Raw genomic sequence first — 21,552 nt, 5'->3', positions numbered from 1 at the left:
GATGTAATCTTTCTCCTGATTATTTGCTGGATCTGTGGGTTTGGGCTATTCTGTCCTGAAGGGGCTTCTTCACTGCTCTGCTGATTGACTAGGTTAGGCTGATGGTATTGATGAGGCCTGAGGTCAGATCTTCCCCAGTTGGCAGCAGAAGCTGAAGGTGTAGATAAAGGCAGCTGTGCTTCCAACCCTGTCACAAGGTATTCCATAGTGGCTACAGCCATTGCCCTTTGATTTGAGTTAGGAGGATTCTTACAGCTACTCTCAGGGCAGTCTATGGGGGAGGGTTGTTGGAGATCAAGCTTCCCTGGCCTCTAAAGGATTCTTATCTGCCATATTGATAAAATTAAGCCAGGGCAGAGTTGATCTGCAGCTGGATGTGACCTGAGGCCAAAACCTCAAGAAAGGGATTGGGGGGGCGGGGGAGATGGAGTGTTTTGACTGAGACTAGGGTGACCTCTCTGTACTTCTTCTCCGGTTGCCTCTCTGTTGCCTTTGTTCAATGCCCTGAGCCTGGCACAGCTGTGACAGCAAGGTACTCCCTTCAGACTAATGCCCTTGCCCACCCAGAGATTCTAGCCACTGCTGGAGACTCAGCACTGTAGGTGGTGGGAGGGGTCCTGGGACTTTCCTTCTTCTTTTCCCTTGAACCCAAGAGTTCAAGAATTCAGGATTTTTTGGCATTCCTTTTAATTTGAATCCAGCATGAGGGTCCCCCAGGCCTGCCCTGTTGTTGTTAGATTTGATTTTCTGTTCCCTTGAACTACTTTGTTTTTGATTGGTGTTTAAGGGTTTTAAAAGTCTGGACTTTTGCTGTGTCTGAGCCATCATCTTGACTCTGCCTCCCATGGTATGGGTTTAGCCTAAAATATAAGCAATCAAAAAAGTTCCTGACCCAAGAGAAAGAAAACACAACTCAGAGATCTTGAACATAACCAAGGAGGGAATGATTTAGTTCTGGAATCTAGGGAGGGAGATGGAGATTTAGTTCCATGGCAACATTAGACTTCTAAGCTCAGTTATCAGAGCATGTCTTTGGGGTTGCAGGTATGGGTGGGTAGAACAGTGATACTGTCCCAGACAGTGATAGCAATCTTCAGAAAAGTAATGGGTTTCTGGAGAAAGATGATTAATTTTTGGGTGAACATGTTGTAAACATGCTGAGATTGAAACATCCACTCCAAATCTCAGGCAGTCATTTGTGCCTCCCTTCTGCAGTCTTTTCCCTGCCTTTTTGAAGAGAGTGGAAGGGGTAGTCTCTTAATTGTAGCGTGCCTGTGTTGAGCAAAGATTGTGGTGGAAGCCTCTTCCATGTGGCATGAGAGGCAGATACAGTTCCATATGGGAGCACCTCGTGGGAAGCTGCTCTTGTCCAGGCACACTTTGCCTTGATGTCAAAGGCTTATTTCTGTTAGACCTAGTGGCCTGTATAGAATACTACTAGTAGTACCAATGACGATATGGTTCATTTTGTCATTACACAGAAGTTCTTTAATATCCAGCTTGTGGACATAAGAGATAACAATATTTTTATATTTTCTTGTGAAATAACTTTTACCCATTTCTAGACAGTTTTTGTTAACAGAAACCAATATTTCATTCCTGTTGGTTGAGAGAGAAAGGCAACTTCATTTGATTGCAAGAATGAAACTGAAAGAAACAATGAGCTAATGGTAAATGCCTTTATTGTAAGGAACAGATCAGCTTCCTGTGTAGATATTTTAATGCAATTTGAATGACGTTGCATTCTTCTCAAAGCAGTGCCCTTATTCCCTATGTAAATTGCAACATGACATCAGTGGAAGTCCTTGACAGCATCGTAGTCACTCACAAATGGAATGAGCATTAAATATCTCTCTTTTAGCCATAGGCCATTACTATTTGTTGAACTGACCTTTCCCATCAACTGAGAATCATATAAACAGAAAAGAATTGATAGTTCAGATGCATGTTTACCTTTTTTACTAGCGAGATCTCCCAATTTGGTTAACTCAGTGGCTCTGTATCCCCATATAGCCTGCAGTCTCCCCAAGGGAAGAGTTCATTGATTTCAATGCAAACCAAACAGACCTTTCTCTGGAGTGGAATCAGAATGAAATTGCTCACAACCTGAGCAATATAAGAAAAGTATCTTTGTCATCCCAAGGCCTTCATTACACTGTTTGAATGAAATAACCTATATTGAGCTTTCTCTTTATTGTTCCCAGAATTCCTCCTACACATCACACTGTGACATGAAATGGAAAGATAGAACGATTGTTTGTGGAAGAACTTCATGAAATCAATTGGAATTGAAGTGCATTGAATTATTCTTGCAGTTGATCTTTCCCTGAGGTGGACATAGTCTGTTGGATAGATTGTGAATCATACACATGAAGAGAGTGAATTTGGTGATTTCCAAGCAATTTCTATGGCCCCTGAATGCTCTCTGGCTTCCAGTTCCATGTCAAGGTCCCAAGAGATAACAATGTATTTTAATTGGTGAGATAACTGACCCTGTTCTAGTTCATTAAAATGTTTATTTATTGTTTGTTGGTTACATTAAAATTTCTAGGTATATCCCTACCTTCCCACCCCCCAAAAGTGTATTTATATAAGCTGTCTTTTGTGTTTCTGTTTATTAGTCCTTTCTTTGAAGGTGGATATTGAACAAACATCAATTATATAGCTGCATATAAACAATTTATTTCACTCTTCATGATTTCTTGTACACCTTTCCATGGCTTTTAAAAAATCAATGTGCTTGTCATTAGTACAGTGCAATAGTGTTTATTACAACTTGTTCAGCCATTCCCCAAATGATGGTTATCTCCTCAATTCACTTCTCATTTTTTCCACCCCCAAAAGCTGCTATTATTTTGGAACACATAGCTTCTTTTCCTTTTTCTCTGATCACCTTGGGATATACTACTGGGTCTAGTGGTATGCTTGGTCATTTTTGGAAAAGAAATAAACATTCCTTTCTGGTCTGTGGGAAGAGAAGAACAGATTTATTTGGCTTAAATAACAACCCAATGGGAAAAAAGATGAGAAAGATAGGTAAGGATTTCAATTCACAAATGAACCTGATTCTATTTTTGTTAAACCCTCATCTTCCATCTTGGAGCCAATATTGTGTATTGGCTCCAAGGCAGAAGAGTGGTAAGGGCTAGGCAATGGAGGTCAAGTGACTTGCCCAGGGTCACACAGCTAGAAAGTAACTGGGGCCATATTTGAAACCAGGATCTTCCATCTCTAGACCTTGCTCTCAATACACTAGCTGCCCCTGTTAAATATCCTTTTATGCATACCTTCTCTGATTTTTGTTTTGCTCTGATTGGGATAGATGGATTTCTTTGCTATTCTCTAGTGTGTTCATTATGGAAAGGGAAAGGGTTCAAGTCCTAGGTATAGAGCTTGGGATTCCCCTTATCCCCAGAAATGTCAAGGGGATAAGAAGTTAAGATAGAATTGAATCACCTCCCTGAGATGAACACATATGAAGGGAGCAGATAATTACACTACCAACCTGGTAGCATCTTTCTTTGTGGAGAGGAGAGTGGCCCCCTGGTGTAACCCCTGCTTCCCCTCCAGGCAGAAATTACAGTCTTCACTGGAGAAAGGCAGGGTGAAAGAGAAGTGACTCTAGATTTGGATCTGTGTCCCTTGGAGCCACGCAACTACACTCCCCTGGCTGTGATACAGCTTAGTGCAGCCCCTCCTCACATATTTTCCACAAGAGAAAGCCTATGGTCTCCTCCTACACTAGAAGAGTCCTATATATTCTCAGGCCTGGTGTATTTCATTCCCCCAGGTTGGTTGGGGGCAGCATCAATTAATTAGCTCTTAATTTCCTGAGAAACTGAATGCTTTGAATACTGGAGGGCCATAAGAAACAGTGAAACTTGTACACAAGCATGGCCTTTAATGTAGGGAGAATAGCAGTCTCTCTGTGAATGATAACTTTAGGAATCCAGAAAGTATCCATTCCTACCTTCCTTAATCTTGCTACCACTCACCTGTAAATTCCACTCATTCACTCTGATGGAAAATGGAAAGACCTCTGGTCTGGGATCTGAAATCAGCAAACATAGTTCCCTGCACACTTGCTTCCTTAGCTCTCCTTTTCTTCTGTATCTTGGCTGAATCAGTATTGATCACTTTTTTACAGTGTCAGGGGAGGTTGTGGAGGGTCATGTGGGCAGAGTTTAAACAAATGTGGGCATCCCTAAGTTCAGACCAACTCCACCCAGTTACACTTTCAGTAATCCCCCCATCTCCTTTCTTCTAATATAACTGGGAAGAATCTGGGTCTGCTACCTCTTGAACTGAGGCTGATGGAGGGAACAAGGTATGCTAGCAAAGTCTACTGTAGAAGGTGATTCCAATATAAACCCTAGGCATGAACCCACAGGTCAGTTCTTGCATCCATATTGAGTATGTGGAGACTAGTCAGGGAAGAGTGATTGAGGGACTGCACAATTTTTACTGTGCTCCTCTCCTTTTAGTTTATCTGATTTCTACCTTGCCTTGATTCTCTCTCTTTTTTGTGTGTGTCCATAATGACAGGTTGGGGGATGCAGGATGCTGACAAAATATTTACAGAAGGAGAGAATCTCACTATGGCCTGTAGCCATGTACCTGGTCCTTGAAATTGATGAGCCCCAGTAAGATCAGTGGTTGCCATGGCATCTGGGTCAGCTTCCATGGAAACCCAGAATACTGCTGGCTCTCTTGCTAACTGCATATTATTTTTATGTTATGACCCCTTAGCCAAGAGAACAGGAAGGCTTCTCCATTATTTTCTGAACAGCAAGGTTCCTACAGTCTTAAATGCCTAACTGCTACAAAACTAGGAGAGATAAGTACATTTACACCCACCCACCCCCCACGTATTCCGGGAATTAAGTTTCAGCCAGTCTGAGTCACTAATTGCTAGGGTACCTTGCCTGTCTCCAAGGAATTCTCTAGCCAGTCCTGTATTGCTGGCCCTCCTGTGAACTTCTTTTCTGATTTAGGACAAGAGGAGGCATCTGGTTAGCTTGGCTCTGGACAGATAGCTGGGCACGGGTATAAGTCACTAAATGCTAGAAAATAATTGGAGATATTCACATGCAAAAACAGAAATATGCATACATTATGAGAAAGTGGCAGAGAGGTAAAATATAGAAGGTCATTTTTCTTCCAGTCATTTTCTGCTATTCTCATTCCCAATAATTTCACTTCTAGGGTTGGAGTAAAACCAGTATTCTGGCTGAGCTCTCCCAGAGGTCTCCTCTAAACCACTAAAATAATGTTAATCATTAAAGCAGTATAATCAACAAAAGGTTGTGTTGAGACATTTTTCCAGGCCACACCAGTGTAGCGAAACAAGATTGGTCTATAGAACTGGGGTGAGGGCTAGTAAGGAGGGCATCTTGCTTATGACACCAGCAGTGGAACTTAGAGGTAGAGGTGGCAGAAGTAAGGGTACCAGGGCCTCTCAGAGACAGTAAAGGAATTGAATATCTGTTCAGAAAAGACATTCTAGGGGACTTCTGTGCTAGAACTGGGTACCATTTGGTAGCTCCCATTGCTCATTGCCAAGTTCTGGGTCATGGTTCCAGCATAGAGAGGAACAATTGACTTCTCAAGGAAGCAAGGGGCCTATAAGAGGAGAAGAATTTTAGTCATGAGAGTATTGGGGACCTACCTGAAAAAGATCAGAGCCTAGACCAAGAGACCAGTGACCACCTCTCTCCCTAGATCACACCACCTTAGAAGTACTGAAACCTTCCAGGCCTCCATAACAGCTGTGAAAATAACAGCCAGAAGGAGCCTGAAGCTTGGGACAATGACATCACCCACATCCCAAAAGTAAACAGAGCTTAATGCTAATACAATATAGATGGTATTTATATTGTGTCTAACCTAGCCTATGCTAAGCACTTTACAATTATTATCTCATTTAATCTTCACAGACAAGCTTGGGAAATAGGAGCTATTAATATCTTCATTTTATAGATGAGGAAACTTAGATAAGCAGGTTAAGGTAATGTAGCTAATACATGCCTAAGGCCATATTTGAACTTAGGCCTTCCTAACCCATGCTTAGGAGTATATCTACTAAATTGGAACAATGAGCAAAAAATGAGAAAAAACCACATAGTCGTAAAAATCTATTATTATGACTTGAAATCTCATGATTTCTGAGTCTCAGATTCGAAAACATCTCTAAGCAAAGCCACAAAGAAACCTGGAAATTGGACACAAGGCCAATGAGATTTCCCAGAAGAGTTCTGTGTAAAAAGCAAAAATTTATTTTAAAAATATGATAAGAGTAGTAGAAGAAAATCGATGAATGAAATGAGAATCACATAAGAAAATTATGAAAAAATTAACAGGTTGCTGAAAAGTTTTTTGAATATTGAAAATATTGAAGAAAATGCCCTCCTTTAAAACTGGAACTAACCAAATGGTTTAAAGAATTTTTAAAAATTCACTTAAGAACATGATTTCTTTAAAATAAAAAAAAATGTGGTCCAAAAATGGGGGGGGGGAGAGAAAAAATAATTGAAATACCTTAGAGGAAAAATAACTGACTTGGAAAACAGATTGAGAGATAATTGAACAACTAACAGACAACCTGAAAAGCAAAAAATCATACAGGAAAACTGGCCAGATATCTTTGAACAAGAGGGTAAAATGGAAAGTGAAAGGATCCACTAATTATTCCCTGAAAGAAATCCCCAAATGAAAACTCATAGGAATAATAATAATTTTTAATTTTTAACATTAATTTATTTTTAAGTATTTTTCCATGGTTACATGATTTATGTTCTCTCCTTCCCCTCTTCCATTCCCCCTCCTGGAGCTGACAAGCAATTCCACTGGGTTGCACATGTATTAATGCTCAAAACCTATTTCTATATTATTCATATTTGTGACTACTCATATGTTTTTCTTCTGCATTTCTACCCTCACAGGTCTTTCGCTCAATGTGGATAGCATTTTTTCTCATAAGTCCCTCAACGTTGTCTTGGATCATTGCACTGCTATTAGTAGCAAAGTTTATTACATTTGAAAGTCCCACAATGTTTCAGTTACTGTGTGCAATGTTCTCCTGGTTCCGCTCATTTCACTCCACATCATTTCATAGAGGTATTTCCAGTACATTTAGAAATCAAGCACTTATTATTATTATTATTATATCATATAATCTATAATTATATAGTATTCCTTATAGCACAATGGTATTACATCCTTCCCATATACCACAATTTGTGATGGCAAAAAAAAAAATGGAAAAAGAGGAAGTATCTTTCAAGTGTACTGCTATGAATATTTTTGAACACATATTTTTTTCTTATTATCTATTTGGGATACAAATCTAGTAGTGGTATTGCTAGGTTAATTCTTTAAAAGCCCTTTGGGCATAATTCTAAATTGCCATCCAGAATGGTTGAATCAATTCATAACTGGACCAGCAATGCATTAGTGTCCCAAGTGTGCCACATTCCTTCCAACATTACTTATTTTCCTTTACTTTCATATTGGCCAATCTGCTAGATGGGAGGTGGTTTTGATGTGCATTTCTCTAATTCGGAGGGATTTAGAACACTTTTTCATGTGATTATTGATAATTTTTATTTCTTCATATGAAAACTATGCATTCATATCCTTTGACCATTTAATTGGGGAATGACTTGATTTCCCATACATTTGACTTAGTTCCTCTTTATTTGGGAAATTGGACTTTTCTTTCAGATAATTTGTTATAAAGTTTTTCCAGTCTGTTGACTCCCTTCTTATTTTTTTTGTATTGGATTTGTTTGTACAAACCTTTTTAATTTAGTATGATCAAAATTATTCATTTTGCATCTATCAGAACTAGATTTAATGAACCTAAAAAAGAAGTAAGAAAGAAGTAAGGGAAGTGTTAGAATGTTAGAGTGTTAGAAAGGGACATGTTAGAACAATCTGAGTTAATAGATATATGGAGAAAAGCAAATAGGGATAAAAAGGAATATATCTTCTTTTCAGTAGCACATAACAGATATACAAAGACTGGTCATGTACTTGGGCATAAAAACTTGTAAACAAATGTAGGAAAGTAGAAATAATAAATGCAATTTTTAAAACAATAATGCAATAAAATCATAATCAATAAGGGCTCATGGAAAGGCAAATTTTAAATTAATTGGAGACTAAATAGTTGAATTCTTCAAAACTGGAGGGTCAAGAAACAAATAAAAGAAGCAATTACTGATTTCATTGAAGGAATGACAATAAGTAAACAACACATTAAAATCGATGGGATGCAACCAAAGCAGTACTCAGTGGAAAATTTATATCCCTGAGTGCATATATCAATAAAGCAGGGAGGAAAGAGGGCATTAATGGGCATGCAACTTAAAAGAATTAGAAAGAGAACAAATTTAAATCCTCAGGAAAAAAAACTGAATTGGAAATCCTAAAATTCAAAGGAGAAATTAATAAAATTGAAAGTAAAAGAAGCATTGAACAAATAAGACTAGGAGCTGGTTCTTTGAAAAAAAAACAAATAAAATAGATAAAGTACTGGTTAATCTAATAAAAAAGAAAAGAAAATCAAATTAACAGTATCAAAGATGAAAAGGGTGACCTCACCTCTAATGAAGAGGAAATTAAGGCAATCATTAAAAAGTATTTTGTCCAATTATATGGCAATAAATATGACAATCTAGGTGAAATGTGTAAATATTTAGAAAAAATAAACTGCCTAGATCAACAAAAGAGGAAAGAATACTTAAATAATCTCATCTCAGAAAAAGAAATTGAACAAACTATTAAGGAACTCCCTAAGTAAAAATCCCCAGAGTCAGATGGGTTCACAAGTGAATTCTATCAAACATTAAAATAAAAACTAATTTCAATGCTATACAAATTTTTTGACAAAATAAGCAAAGAAGGAGTTTTGCCAAATTCCTTTTATGACACAAATATGGAATTGGTTCCAAAGCCAGGCAGGCCAAAAATGGTAGGAAAAAAAATGGCAGGCAAGGGAGGACAGACCCTGGGCCTCCCCGGGAAGACAGAATAGCTGCAGAGAAAGGACAATCTGCCAGGGGTAAAAGCCTCAGACCATCAGACAGATACACAAAGAGCCAGTCCTCCTCACTCAGATAGAGATGACAAACAGTACAGAAGTACAAAAACCTCCAAACACCAAGAAAAACAAGAAGAAGGGGGTGACTTTGGACACATTTTATGAAGCAAAAATACAAAATATAGAGGAGATAGAAGAGGAAACACAAGCAAATGATCTTATACCCTCCAAAGGAAATGGAAACTCTCCACAAACTCTTGAAGAATTTATATCAGAAATGATAAAAAAAATGGAAGCCTTCTGGCAGGAAAAGTGGGAAACAATGCAAAAGGAATTCAACAATTTGAAGCATGAAAAAAACACAACTACAAAAACAGTTCAACCAAACTGAAAAGGAAAAACAGGCTTTAAAGGTCAGGCAACTGGAAGACAATGATCTTGCAAAAGAGCCAGAATTAGTGAAGCAAACCAAAAGACCAAGAAATTAGAAGAGAACATAAAATATCTCACTGACAAGGTGATAGACTTTGAAAATAGAGGAGGAAGAGACAATCTGAGAATAATTGGCCTTCCAGAAAATCCAGAAATAAATAATAATCTCGACATCATAATACAAGATATCATCAAAGAAAAATTCCCAGAAATTCTAGAACAAGGGGGAAATACAGGCATTGAAAGAGTTCACAGATCACCCTCTATGCTAAATCCCCAAAAGAAAACTCCCAGGAATGTAATTGCCAAATTCCAAAGCTTTCAAGCAAAAGAAAAAATCTTACAAGAAGCCAGAAACAGACAATTTGGATATAAAGGAATGCCAATCAGGGTCACAAAAGACCTTGCAATTTCCACTCTGAATGACCGTAAGGCATGGAACATGATTTTCAGAAAGGTAAGAGAGCTGGGTATTCAACCAACAATCAACTATCTATCAAAACTGACTATATACTTCTAGGGAAAAGTTTGGGCATTCAACAAAATAGATTTCCAACTTTTTGCAAAGAAAAGACCAGAGCTCTGTGGAAAGTTCGATATCAAAAAAGAGAGAGCATGGAATACCTGAATAGGTAAATATGAAGGAAAGGGAAAAGGAGAAAAATGTCATCTATTTCTTTTATTCAAACTCTCTTCTATAAGAAATACATTTATATCAATTTACACATATTAATATGTGGGGAAAACGTAATGTGTAACTCTCAAAAATTATATGCATCATCAGAGTAGTAAGAAGAATCACGCATAGGGAGGATTTGGGGCATCAAGATGATATGGAGAAAGGGGGGACAGAAAGGAAAAGGGAGAGGGGAATCGTTGATGGTACTAAGATATACTCCTAGAAGGGGGGGGGGGAGAAAAAAACTAAATAGGATAATCTTTCTCACACAAAGATACACATGGTAAGGGGAGGGGAAGAAAACTCCTATAAAAATTTTATTTTACATTTTGTGACTCTTTCTAAGTTTTGCTTGGTTTATAAATCCTTCCCTTCCCAAAGGTCTGACATGTATACTATTCTGTGTTCGCCAATTTACTTATAGTTTCCTTCTTTATGTTCAAGTCATTCACCCATCCTGAATTTATCTTGGTGTAGGGTGTGAGGTGTTCATCCAATCCTAATCTCTCCCACACTGTCTTCCAATTTGCAGTTTTTATCAAATAGTGGATTTTTGTCCCAAAAGCTGGGGTCTTTGGGTTTGTCATATACTGTCTTGCTGAGGTCATTTACCCCATGTCTATTCCACTGATCCTCCTTTCTGTCTCTTAGCCAGTACCAAATTGTATTGATGACCACTGCTTTATAGGAGAGTTTGAGATTTGGGACTGCAAGTCCTCCTTCCTTTGCATTTTTTTCCATGATTTACCTGGATATCTTTCATCTTTTGTTCTTCCAAATTAACTTAGTTATGGTTTTTTTAATTCAGTAAAGAAGTTTTTTGGTAGTTCAATGGGTATGGCACTAAATAAGTAAATTAATTTGGTTAGGATTGTCATTTCACTTATGTTAGCTCATCCCACCCATGAGCAATCAATGTTTTTCCAATTGTTTAGATCTAGTTTTAACTGTGTGGAGAGTGTTTTGTAGTTGTGTTCATATAGTACCTGTGTTTGTCTCAGCAGATAGATTCCTAAGTATTTTAGATTGTCTAGGGTGATTTTAAATGGAATTTCTCTTTCTATTTCTTGCTGCTGAAATGGGTTGGAAATATATAGAAATGCTGATGACTTATGCAGGTTTATTTTGTATCCTGCAAATTTGCTAAAGTTGTTGATTATTTCGAGTAACTTTTTGGTTGATTCTCTAGGATTCTTTAAGTAAACCATCATATCATCTGTGAAGAGTGATAGCTTGGTCTCCTCATTGCCTATTTTAATACCTTCAGTTTCTTTTTCTTCTCTAATTGCTACTGCTAGGGCTTCTGGCACAATGTTAAATAATAGAGGTGATAATGGGCATCCTTGTTTCACTCCTGATCTTATTGGGAAGGCTTCTAGTTTATTCCCATTGCAGATGATGTTTGCTGATGGTTTTAGATATATACTGTTTATTATTTTTGGGAAAGGCCCTTCTATTCCTATACTTTCTAGTGTTTTCATAGGAATGGGTGTTGTATTTTATCAAAGGCTTTTTCTGCATCTATTGAGATAATCATGTGATTTTTGTCAGTTTGCTTATTATTAAGGTCATTTATGTGGATGGTTTTCCTAATATTGAACCATCCTGGCATTCCTGGTATGAATCCTGCCTGGTCATAGTGGATAACCCTTGTGATGACTTGATGGAGTCTTTTTGCTAGTATCCTATTTAAGATTTTTGCATCTATATTCATTAGGGAGATTGGTCTATATTTTCTTTCTCTGTTTTTGACCTGCCTGGCTTTGGGATCAGTATTTTATTTGGGTCATTAAAGGAATTTGGTAGAACTCCTTCTTGGCTTATTCTGTCAAATAGTTTGTTTAATATTGGGATTAGTTGTTCTTTGAATGTTTGATAGAATTTATTTGTGTATCCATCTGGACCTGGGGATTTTTTCTCATGGATTTCTTTTATGGCTTGTTCAATTTCTTTTTTTGATATGGGGTTGTTTAGGTAATTTATTTCTTCCTGTTTCAGCCTAGGCAGTTTATATTTTTGTAAGTATTCATCCATATCACCTAGATTGCCATATTTGTTGCCATGTAATTGGGTATAGTAGTTTTTAATGATTGCCTTAATTTTCTCTTCATTAGAGGTGACGTCTCCTTTTTCATCTTTGATTTTGTCCATTTGGTTTTTTCTTTCCTTTTTTAAATTAGACTGACTAGTACTTTGTCAATTTTATTTGTTTTTTCAATGTACCAGCTTCTAGTCTTATTTATTAAATCAATAGTTCTTTGACTTTAAATTTTATTAATTTCTCCTTTGAGTTTTAGGATCTCTAATTTAGTCTTCATCTGAGGATTTTTAATTTGTTTGCTTTCTAATTTTTTAATTAGCATGCCCAATTCATTGACCTCTGTCCTTCTTAATTTGTTAATATATGAACTCAAAGATATAAATTTCCCCCTGAATACTGCTTTGGCTGCATCCCATAGGTTTTGAAAGGATGTCTCATCATTGTCATTTTCTTCAATGAAGTTATTTATTGTTTCTAAGGTTTGTTCTTTAGGTTCTTGGAAAATACTATTGTTTAATGTTCAATTAATTTTTTATTTACCACTCCATGTACCATTACTAATTATTATTTTCATTGCATTGTGATCTGAGAAAGTTGCATTTATTATTTCTGCTCTTTTGCACTTGTTTGCAATGTTTTCATGCCCTAATACGTGGTCAATTTTTGTCAATGTACCATGTGCTGCAGAAAAGAAGGTATATTCCTTTTTGTCCCTATTTATTTTTCTCCACATGTCTACTATCTCTAATTTTCCCAAGATTTCATTCATTTCTCTGACCTCTTTCTTATTTATTTTTGGGTTTGATTTACCTAGTTCTGATAGAGGAAGGTTCAGGTTTCCCACTAGTATAGTTTTTCTATCTATTTTGTCCTTGTGCTCCTCTACTTTCTCCTTTAGAAATTTGGATGCTATGCCATTTGGTGCATACATGTTGAATACAGATATATTCTCATTGTCTATACTGCCTTTTATCAGGATGTAATAACGTTCCCCATCTCTTTTAACTAGATTTATTTTTACTTTGGCTTTGTCGGATATCATGATTGTGACTCCTGCCTTCTATTTAACAGTTGATGCCCAATAGATTTGGCTCCATCCTCTTATTTTACCCTATGTGTATCTACCTTCCTCATGTGTGTTTCTTGTAGACAGCATATGGTAGGGTTTGGGATTCTAATTCACTCTGCTATTCGCTTGCATTTTATGGATGAGTTCATTCCATTCACATTCAGAGTTATGATTACTAGCTGTGTATTGCCCACCATTTTGATTTCTACTCCTGTTCCTGCCTTTTTTTTCTTTCACTATTTCCTTCTACACCAATGTTTGTTTTTAATCAGTTCCCCTAGTTCCCACTCTTATTTTACTTCCCTTTCTACACCCCTCCCTTTTTATTCCCCCACTTTACTTTTCCTGTAGTCTTTCTAAAATTACCCCCCTGCCCACTCCCTCCCTTGTACTGCTTCCCTCCCCACAAGTTCATTTTCTACCCTTCTACTCCCCTATAGGGCACAAATCTATTTTCTGCCACAATGTATTGGATTGTTCTTCCCTCTTTGGGTCAATTTCAAAGCACATAAGAGTTGAGTATTTCCTATTTCTGACCTCTTTACCCTTCCAGTGTATTGATGTTCTCCCCACTCCCACCATGAGCTTCTTTGTGACATATAAATTTACCCCCATTTGTTTCTTTTCCCATTTATTTTAATATTAACCTATGTTTAAGCTCTAGTTATATATATGAATATAAATATATATACCCATACACATGTGTATGTATCTATGCATGCATATATCTCTATAGCTATTTATGTCTTGTCCTTTCATCCTATACAGTTTGTCACTGTTCCCTCTAAGTGTACTTCTTTTTGCTGCCCAGGTAATAACAACAGTATTTAAGAGTTACCAATGACCTCTTTTCTTATTTTAACTTATTGAGTCTTAAAATTGTTTTTTGTTTTTCTCTTTTCCCTCTTTTTCAATTACCTTTTGATGATTCTCTTGACTTTTGTGCTTGGACATCAAATTTTCCATTCAGGTCTGGTCTTTTCTTTACCAATTCTTAGAATTCTTCTATTTTGTTGAATGACCATACTTTCCCTTGTAAGAATATAGTCACTTTTGCTGGGTAGTTCATTCTTGGTTCTAGACCTAGTTCCCTTGCTTTCCAGAATATCATATCCCATGCCTTTCAGTCCTTCAGTGTGGATGCTGCCAGATCCTGCATTATCCTCACTGTGGTTCTGTGGTATCTGAATGACTTCTTAACAGCTTGTAATATCTTTTCTTTGGTCTGATAGTTTTTGAATTTGGCTATAACATTCCTGGGTGTTGTCAGCTGGGGATTAAGTACAGGAGGTGATCTGTGGATTCTTTCAATCTCCAGTTTTCCCTCTTGTTCTAGGATATCGGGGCAGTTTTCTTGAATAATTTCCTGTAGTATGATGTCCAGGCTTATTCTTTTGTCATGGTCTTTGGGTAGACCATTGATTCTTACATTGTCTCCCCTTGAATGATTTTCTAAATCCTTTGTTTTGTGAATGAGATGCTTCCTATTTTCCTCAATTTTTTTCATTCTTTTGTTTTTGTTTTATTTTGTCCTGCTGCCTTGTGAGGTCACTTAATTCTAGTTGTTGTATTCTTGGTCTTAAAGACTGGATTTCATCCCTGGCTTTTTGGTCATCCTTTTATTCTGGTCTGTTTTTCTTTGGAGGTCATCTTTCATCCTCTTTACCTCATCTTTCATCTCCTTTTTCTCATCTTTCCTCTTCTTCACCTCATCTTTCATCTCCTTTGCCTCATTTTCCAGCTGGTTGATTTTGGCTTTCGAGACACCATTTTCTGTTTCCAGATGATTTTTCTTAGTTTTTAGGTTCTTTTCCCAATTGTCTTCAGCCTCACTTAATTGTGTTTTGAATTGCATTTTGAGTTCTTCCAAAGCCTGTATCCAACTCGCTGGGATTTCTGATTTTTCCTTTGCTGATCCCTCCCCCTCTGTTTTGTTCGCTCTTTGCTCATTACCTGTACAGAAGCTGTCTATTGTAATTTCTTTCTTCTTTTTCTGTTGTTTGCTTGTGTTTACCCCTTCTTTGCTCCCCATATTTGTCTGCGCTCTAGCTCCTCTCATTTTTTTTGTTTGTTTTGTGGCTGTCAGTCTCCTCTCTCGGAGCTTTGTCAGATCTCTTGGTACTGTCTCTGGGGGAGGAATGTTGGCTTCCCTGTCCTCCGGAGGCTTTTTATTGGATAAAGTTCAACTGGGTGGGCTGTATGTGCTCTGAGGCTGAATACTCCTGGAAGGCTGGAGCCGCCTTGGCTCTCTCCAGTTCTCTCCAGCTGTTTCTCCACTGCCTGCATTCCACACTCTGAGCCTGGCACAGCACTGTGCACAAGGTACACCAGTGCCTTTGCCAGCCCAGAGGTTCTTGTCCTTGTGGAAGGCCCTGCACTCTGTGGGTGGGGAGGGGTCCTGGCCTCCCTGAGCTCTGAGGACTCCTGATGGGATTAGCTTCAACTGGATTGGTCTGGATGTGTCCTGAGGCAAAAATCTCCAGTGAGACTGAAGCCAGATGGAAGGACCCAGCTATGGGGCTGCAGGCTCTTTAGTCTCTCTCTGGCTGCTTTCCTGCCACCTGTGTTGGACGCTCTTAGCCTGGCCCAGGTTGCTCTCAAGGTACACCCTCCAGACCAGCATCTTTGCCCTCACAGAGGTTCCCGCTGCAGCTGGGGGCTCAAAGCTCTGGGTTGGGGGGGAGGGGTCCTGGGACCTTCCTTTTGCCTTCTCCTTAGTCCCGAGTGTTCTCATATTCCGGCTTTTGGGGGGCTTACCTTTTGATTTGTGTCCAGAAGGAGGGTTCCCTGCCTCTGTCTTGTTGTTAAGTTTGAATTTCAGTCCCCTAGGAGCATTCAGTTTGTGATCGGTAAGGAAGGGTTTTCAGAGGTCTGAACTTTTGCTGCTTCTAAGCCGCCATCTTGACTCTGCCCCCGAGAGATTAGGTTTAGATTAACATCTCAAGCCCTATACTAAGAGAAATTCAGAATGGGCAAATGACTTAAAAATAAAGAAGGAAATTATAAGTAAATTAGGTGAACATAGAATAGTATACCTGTCATGTATATGGGGAAGAAAGGAATTTAAAACTAAGCAAAAGATAGAGAACATTATAAAAAATGTAAAATGAATGCTTTTGATATCAAATTTAAAAGGTTTTATACAAGCAAAACCAATGCAACCAAAATTAGAAGGAAAGTAACAAACTGGGAAACCATTTTTATAGAAAAACTCTCTGAAAAACATCTAATTTCCCAAATATATAAGGAACTATGTCAAATTTACAAAATAATCAAGCCATTCTCCAATTGACAAATGGTCAAGTGATATGAATAGGCAGTTTTCATATAAGGAAATCAAAACTATCAATAATCACATGAAAAAGTATTCCAAATCCCTCCTGATTAGAGAAATACAAATCAAAACAACTTTGAGGTACCACCTTACACCTAGCAGATTGGCCAATATAGCAGTAAAGGAAACTGATAAATGTTGTAGCGGATGTGGCAAAATTGGGACCCGAATGTATTGCTGGTGGAGTTGTGAATTGATTCAACCATTTGGGAAGGCAATTTGGAATTATGTCCAAAGGGCTTCAAAATAAGGCATACCCTTTGATCCGGCCATACCACTGCTAGGTTTGTACCTCAAAGAGATAATAAAAGAAAAATACTTGTACAAAAGTGTTCATAGCCACATTCTTTGTTGTGCCAAAAAAAATTGGAAATTAAGTAGTGTCCTTCTATTTGGCAATGACTGAACAAATTGTGGTATCTGATGGTGATGGAATACTATTGTGCTGAAAGGAATGATGAACTGGAGAAATTCCATGTGAACTGGAAAGACCTTCAGGAATTGATGCAGAGTGAAATGAGCAGAACTAGGAGAACATTGTACACAGAATGTGATACACTGTGGTAATATCGAATGTAATGGAGTTCTCTACTAGCAATCCATAGGAACTTATGAGAAAGAATGCTGTCCATATCCAGGGAAGGAACTGTAGGAATAGAAATGTAGAAAAAAACATAAGATTGATCATATGGTTCAGTGGGTACATGAGTGGGGATTTTGGCTTTAAATGTTTACTCTATTGAAAATATTAATAATATGGAAATAGGTTTTGAACAAGGATACATGTATAACCCAGTGCAATTCCTTGTCAATTTTCGAAGGGGGACAGGAAAGAATATGAGTCATGTAACCATGATAAATATTCTTAATTATTTAATTAAAAAATAAAGAATATTCATCATAATAAAATAAAATATCAAATCCCCCAGTACACACTCAATGCAAAAAAACCCCCACCTCTTTCTTCACTAATATCTTACTTGAGCCAGAGGAACATTTATCTGTTGAAGTTTCTCTCACTACCAAAGAAGACTTCTTGCCTTCCCCTCGTTTTCAACAATTACCCTCTTCTCAAATACTCCCTGATAGACTCTTCTCTTCATGAGATAACAAGGGTCACCTTCTTATAGGTAGCTCTCAGTTTAACGTGGTTAGACATCACACACTCTGCTCTAACCTTCTACTACTACTCTCTTCTCCCTTTTGTGTATCTTTCCCTTATGAAATGTAGTCCCCCCCCACACACACACAAAATGAGTCACCCGAGTCACACAACCGGGATATATCTGAGGTCAAATTTGAACCCAGGATCATCCATCTCTAGGTTTGACTCTCATTCCACTGAGTCACTCTGTTGAATATCCTCTTATACCTTCTGTGATTTTTGTTTTGTTTCTTTGTTCTTCTCTATATGTGCTCACTGAAGAAATGGTATTCAGTGGGAAATGGTTCAGTTCTTAGATATAGAGCTTGGGATACCCCTTATCTGCAGAAATAGCAAGGGGATGAGAAGTTAATACAGAATTAAATCACCTCCTTGAGAAAAACACATATGAAGGGGCCAGATAACTGCACTAACAACCTGGTAGCCCCTCTCTCTGTGGACAGGACTGTAACCTCCTGATCTTACCCCTGCTTCCCTCCTAGCAGGAATTACAGTTTTCACTAGAGGAAGGTAGAGTGAGAAGTAACTTTAGATTTGTGTCTGTGTCACTTGGAGATACACAACTACACTCCTCTGGCTGTGAAGACAAGTAAGTTTAGTGCAGCCCATCATATTTTCAACAGAGAAAAGCCCATGGACTCCTGCTATACTAGAAGAGTCTCATATATTCTCAGGTCTGGTGTATTCATTCACACAGGTTACTTGGGGGGAAGAAGCAATTAATGAGTACTTAATTTCCTGAGAAATTGAATGCTTTGATACAGGAGCGTCATGGGAACAGTGACATTATCTACAAGACTGACCTTTAATTTAGGGAGAATAGTCTGTCTGTGAAGGATAGTGTCCCTTTCCCCATTCCTAAATCTCTTTATCATTCACCTGTAAATTCCACTCAGTCATTCTGATATAATGAAAAGGCCTCTGCTTTGGGAATTGGAGCCACCAAGTATAGATCCCTATACAGTTTCTCCCATTTGCTCTTTTCTTTTGCATATGGGCTGAATCAGTATCAAACACTTTTTACAGTGACAGGGGAGTCTGTGAAGGGTCACGTGGGCAGAGTTTCCACAAATTTGGGGGGTTCTAATCAGATGCACTTCACACAGTTATTCTTTCAGTACTGCCCCCCCCCTCCATCTCCTTTCTTCTAATAAAACTGGGCAGAATTTGTGCCTGCTACTTCTTAAATTGAGGATGATGGAGGGGACAAGGCATGATGGTAAATTCTCCACTATAGAAGGTAATGCCAACACGAACCCGAAATATGAACCCACAGGTCACTTCTTGCATCCATGTTGAGAATGTAGAGACTATTTTAGGGCAGAGTGATTGAAGGACTGCCCAGTTATTACTGTATTCCTTTCCTTTCAGTTTATCTACCTTGCCTGGATTCTCTCTCTCTCTCTCTCTCTTTTTGTTCAGAATTAGGTGGGGGGATTCAAGGTGCTGGTAAATATTTGCAGAAAGAGAGGATCTCACTATGTTCTGTAGACATGGTCCTTGAGATTGATGAGCCCTAATCAACATCACTGGTTGCCATAGTGATTGGTCTGTTTCCATGGAAACCCAGAACACTCTTGGCTCTCTTGCTAACTGCATATTATTTTTATGTTATGACCCCTCAGGTAAGCTTTTCTATTTTGTCTGAATAGCCAGTTTCCTCCAGTATGAAATCCCTAAGTGCTACAAAACTATAGTTGACATGTACACTTACACACACACACACACACACACACACACACACACATCGTATATTCCAGGAATTAAACTTCAGCGGATCTGAATCACTAATTGCCAGCATGCCTTGCCTGTCTCCAAACAAGTTTCTATTCAGTCCTGTATTGCTGGCCTTCCTGTGAACTTCTTTTCTGACCTAATAATGGCTAGGACAAGAGGAGACATCATGTTAGCTTACCTCTGGACATATAGCTGGGCAAAGGAATAAGTCACTAAATGCTAGAAAAATCACTAAATGCTAGTAGATGCTCTCACACACAAATATATGTATGCATATATCATGAGAAAGAGAGACAGTGAGATAATATGGGAGATCATTTTTCTTCCAGTCATTTTGTGCTATTCCCCTTCCCAATAATTTCACTTGTAGGGTTGGAGTAAAACCACTATGCTGGCTGTGCTCTCCCAGAATTCTCTTCTAAACAACTTAAATAACAGGTCATTAGGGCAGCATATCTAACAAAAGGTTGTGGTGAGACAATTATCCAGGCCAGGTTAATTTAGAAGCACAAGAGAAGTCTGTGGACCTGCAGTGAGGAGTAAGAGGGCAACTTGATTATGATCCCAGCAGTGGAACTTAGTGGTAGCAGTGGCAGCAGTAGCAGTAAGGGTACAAGGACCACTCAGAGACAGCATGGGAATTGAACATCTGTTCAGAAAAGACATTCCAGGGGACTTCTGTGCTAGAACTGGGTGCCATTTGGTAACTCTCATTGCCCATTGCCCAGTTGTGGTCCACAGTTCCAGGGTAGAGAGGAGCAATTGGGACCTCAAAGAAGTCTTGGCATGGGAATGGGATACAGTGACAGAGAAACTGTATGGTCACAAGAGAGCTGGCTTCTTTCCTGTAAAAGCATCAGAGCTTAAACCAGATCAGTGACCACATATCTCCCTAGATCACACCACCTTGAAAGCACTGAAACCTTCCAGACCTTCAAAACTAGCAGTGAAACAGCACCAAGAAGGAGCTTGAAGCTTGGGCAGTGATATCTCTCATATCCCAGAAGTAAACAGAGACTAACTCTAACACAAAACAGGTAACATATATGTAGTGCTTAACCTATGCCACATACTGTGCTAAGTACTTTATAATTGTAATGATCTGCACAGACAACTCTTGGAAGTAGGGGCTATTAATAGCTTTACTTTACAGATGAGGAAACTGAGTTAAACATGTTCAGGAATTAGCCCAGGGTAACACAGCTAATAAATTTCTCAAGCCAAATATTTACCCAGGTCCTTCTAATCCATGCCTAGGGCTGTATCTACTATATGCTGCAAAATTGAGCAAACAATGAAAAAAGCACATGTCATAGAAATCTTCTATGACAGGGTATCTCATGACACAGACTCAGAAATCTATGTCATAAAAACATTTCTAAGCAAAGCCACAAAGAAAATAGTTGATTGAACTCAAAGTCAAGGAAAATTCCCAGAAGAGTTCTTTTTAAGGAGGAACAATTTATTTTTAAAATATAATAAGGACAGCAGAGGAAAAATTAGGGGGAAATGAGAACACAAGAAGAAAATTATGAAAAAAATAAACAGGTTGCTGAAAAGTTTATTGATTATTGAAAATATTGAAGGAAATTCCCCTTTAAAAACCAGTATCAACCAAATGGTAAAATGGATAGAATTTTTCACTGAAGAAAAGAATTCCTTTAAAATTAAAATATAAAACACAGTTAAAAGAATGAAAAAAAAGAAAATCCAAAATATAGGAACAATAACTGACCTGGAAAAATATTAAGGAGAAATAATTTAACAAATAGAAGTTGACCTGAAAAACATGATCTAAAAAGGAACCTAGCCATCATATTTCAATAAATCATACAGGAATTTTTTCCAGATATATTAGAATCAGAGAGGGGAAAGATTCCAGCAAAATACTATTCTGTAAAAATAAGCAAACAATGAAAATACCCATGTATAATAATTATTATTTAAAAATTTTAGAGTAATTTTAGGTTAATAAACATGCTACCTCTCCGAATCCAGAAAATGAACCATGAAGGTGCCTCCACAGACCACACACTGCACCGGAAGATCCAG

The sequence above is a fragment of the Monodelphis domestica genome, chromosome X (genome assembly GCF_027887165.1).
Source record: "Monodelphis domestica isolate mMonDom1 chromosome X, mMonDom1.pri, whole genome shotgun sequence".
Classification (NCBI taxonomy): domain Eukaryota; kingdom Metazoa; phylum Chordata; class Mammalia; order Didelphimorphia; family Didelphidae; genus Monodelphis; species Monodelphis domestica.
Note: the sequence above shows the minus strand (reverse complement) of the source record.